Source organism: Solea solea, chromosome 10 (genome assembly GCF_958295425.1).
Source record: "Solea solea chromosome 10, fSolSol10.1, whole genome shotgun sequence".
Classification (NCBI taxonomy): domain Eukaryota; kingdom Metazoa; phylum Chordata; class Actinopteri; order Pleuronectiformes; family Soleidae; genus Solea; species Solea solea.
In genome coordinates this window covers 21,053,881-21,057,681 of record NC_081143.1, presented here as the reverse complement: position 1 = coordinate 21,057,681, position 3,801 = coordinate 21,053,881, and positions in this window count along the sequence as shown.

The window sequence follows — 3,801 nt, the reverse complement described above, 5'->3', positions numbered from 1 at the left end:
TCTAAATGTCTGCATCACTTTTTTTTGTTATTTAGATGAATGCACATTATTTAAACTTTTATCATTACTGTGTGGGGTTATAGTGATATATTTGTAAATATAGCATCAATTCCTGCTGCTTTTTAACTATGCACCATGGCAAAGAATGAAAAGAATATTATGAAAGTGAAACACATCCCTCTGTCTTTATGTAGTCAGACAGAAATGTTCACTTTTGTTGGTAGTGATTCACTGTTTGATTAATGTATAGCACTATTTCAGAATTGATATTGTTATATTTATATATTATACTGTGTGATATTAACACTGCACTTTATCCACCTGATGCTGCAGCATAAAACCAACAACAGTGAACCTGCAGGAGCTCAATGCACTTCTAGAATCTTCTAGAGTTTCTGACAAATATAATCACTTTAAAAAACACTTCAAAATCGTCCTGAAAGATTCTCAGCTTCTCTGGATAATAAACACCAAGAAACTCATGACAAACAATCAACCTTAAAATTTAATTTGTCTTTTCATGACAGGTCTGAAATTTGGAATTTAAAATAATTGTGGGACAAGGACAGTTTATTATGATATTAAGTGCTTTGATACATGTCACAAGGAATGTTGTTTTATATGTAGGTTTATATAAAGCAGTTGTAGTACTATTAACATGCCATAAGTGATTCAGAAATGTCCTGTCTAAACCTGTAACTTGACTATCTGCTCTTGGTCTCTCTTCTTTCTGTCCCCCACCTCTCCTCTGTCCCCCATTTTTTCCCTTTCACCCCAACCAGCTGAAGCAAATGGACACCCATTTTTCAGTCTGGTTCTGTCAGATATTTCTTCATGTTAATACAGCCAATGAAATGATGCCAGTGGGCCTGTACTGCCCAGAGTGTCCTAGAGCACCTGCCTCAAGGTGAACCCCTGGAGTCAATACTTAGCCAAAGTTGAAATTGGGAGTCTATGCAAAGCAGTATATATTTATTTCTGGTGTCCAGTTTCCATTCATGGAGTGTGAGTGTATAACGAGAAAGGAAGTGTCCATCCTTTCCCCAATGTTCATTGTTAATTGATGCTCGTTAAGTATATTTCTTAGCATGATATGTTTATGTGTGTGTTTTAGTTTTGTGTCTGATAATAAGTGAGTTAATGTTGTGCTGTTTGGACCACAGCATTGCTAGTGTTGTGTGCGTACATCGGATAAAATCCTTTTAAATGCATTGTGTAGTTTTCTGCTTTGGCCACAAGATGGTGCCATTGCATTGTATAACCTAGGGAGATTACCTTCCTTGCTGTAGTTTCTGTTGATATGTGGATATTGATGTCTAAGAATATTTGTTTGTTTTTCTTTCCTTTTCTTTGACTGAGGAATGATAAGCCTAATGGTGAGTTTGTGTTGTTAGACTGCTGTCACTCCTGAGCAGATATAAACATGCTGGACTAAACATGACTCCTTCATTCCTGCATTCTGACAGATGCACTGTTTTGTTTAGTGCAAAAACCTCAACGATCCAGTGCTTTCTACTTTCTCCTCATAGTCTCTGTCCACAGGTCACTGAAGTGAAACTGACCCAGCCTTGACTCCTGCCAGTCATTGAGACATCAACGACCAATACTCTCCTAGAAGGAAGACTGAAGTGTCAGAATCCTCCTCTTCTAACTCCTCCTTGAAACCCTCAGCGTCACCATCATCACAGAGGAAAAAATGAAAGAAAGAAAAAAATAATAAAACAGCATGAATTGTGAGAATAAAGTCAGAATTCTGAGGAGTGCCCGAATACTCTTCTGTATACTGTGGATAACAGACATGAAGGTACTTTCTGTTAGCAGATTTGAACATTATAGTTCTCTTGATATTGTGCTTATAGATACCGTCTGTATATATATTTTTAAGAATATTTGTGTCATCATGAATTGCTGTTCCATTAAAACTATTTTGCCAGCTTACTTTGTTGCAGAGTTACGTAGGTCAAGGTTAAATTACACAATCTCTCATGACTGTTTTAATGTGGCACAGAGTGAGTGGAGGACAAGTCTCGTATTCATTGGCACTTCTGTTAGACACAGGGTGTTCCAGTGTGATGTTGCTGTGTGCTCGTGAATGGAAACACTTGCCAGTCAGCTTTTCTCCCTTCTTAGTAACAAAAAAAAATGATGCTTCTCTTTTTTTCCCCCTTAAGACCAACATCAAGATCAACTTCTCATACTGTAAAAAAAAAAAAAGGTTTCACAAAATTCCCCATACATTTGAGGCAGAAAGAGCTTTTATAGCAAAATGTGTGACTGTGACATTATAATGACCAGTGATTATCTTGTATTTCTTGTATTTAGACGGTGGAGATGATTTTGATGACCCCTTGTTGCTGAGATTTTGATTATCAGGTGAGATGATGATGGAGTCTCTGGATTCAGTGACAAAGAGATGTTAACAGTTTGGAATGCTCCCTCATTCTGCCTTAGAGTTACGGTATATGACTCCCGAGCTTAGCAAAAATGTTACAGATCACGATGTCCGGCTCCTTCCTCCGCTGATACCTAGAGACAACCTTGGGGAGGACTGTATTCCACTGTGTTATCTTTCCTTTCCCTCAGCAGATGAAGGAGCAACAATGACACAAGAAAGAACACTCAGAGAACTTACGTGAGCCAAGGTTGCACAAAGGCCTTATTGTAAGACAATGTGATTTGTGAGTAACAGCTGGTCTATAATGAGTTTTTAGCTTTTTCTCTATGAATGTGTAAGTTGCTAATATATGTATAGAATGCCAATAAATGAAGTTTTCCCTTACACACCTAGGGCGTAAATCCACAACTGCACCGCTCATTTTTCCACAAACACAATTTTTTTTTTTTATAGGTCTGATGTTTTGCCAGTGCTGTTGTAAAGTGTGTATTTTACAAAGTGAAAGCTCATAAAAGAGTATATTTCCATGTATTATATGCATATGTTTCATGTGAATCATCAGACCAACCCATTTATGAGTGTGCAGACAGAGTGAGGCCTCAACTCCACCTGTGGCAACCTATGAAGTGAAAATGAAGGATTTTCAAGAAACCAGTCTTTTCAAATCAACCAAACTACTCAAGATCCACTTCAGGTCAGGCTTTCATCACTTTGATGGTCAAGTATTATGTGACTTTACACCAGACACTAATCAATTGTTCTTCGATTTATTATTTCAGGGCTAGTACATGGCTGCCACTCAGGTATACGTTACTACGCTTGGGCTCTTAAACATCTTTACTGATAATTCTGTGCATAGTTCTTACATATACAAAAACAAGGAAACCCAAGAGGAGGAAAACAGAAAATGACCCACTTGGCTGAATGACCTGCATTTTACAATGGCAATGGTTTTTGAAAGCAATATCAACCTCTGAGTCAATGTTTTGGGAGTTTTCTTGTTTCCCAAGATGCTTAATTACTATCAAACAGCCTGTGAAGAGCCCTAATGTCAGCATGCTAATTTGGGTTTCTTTGGGTTTCTTATTCCAGCATTTATCAATACAGATTTCTTGAGTTGGTTTGTTGATGTTGCTGTTTTATGGTAGTTGGCACCCTTTAATGTTGCATTATTGCCTTCTTATTGTATTCTCCCCCTTATTTATTTATGTCATGTCGCAACTATAACGTACAAATAATTCAGCTGCCAGGTGTTAAAGTAGATCCAAGTTTTAGCATCTTTATACAAGCTCTGAGTATGTCTCAGAGGTCACATGAAGATTTTGACAAATCACTTTTAAAGCTCTTGAAGGCCTAGCGCCTCGTCATATCTTCCTTACTTACACCTTTATTTAAAGTTGAGCCTT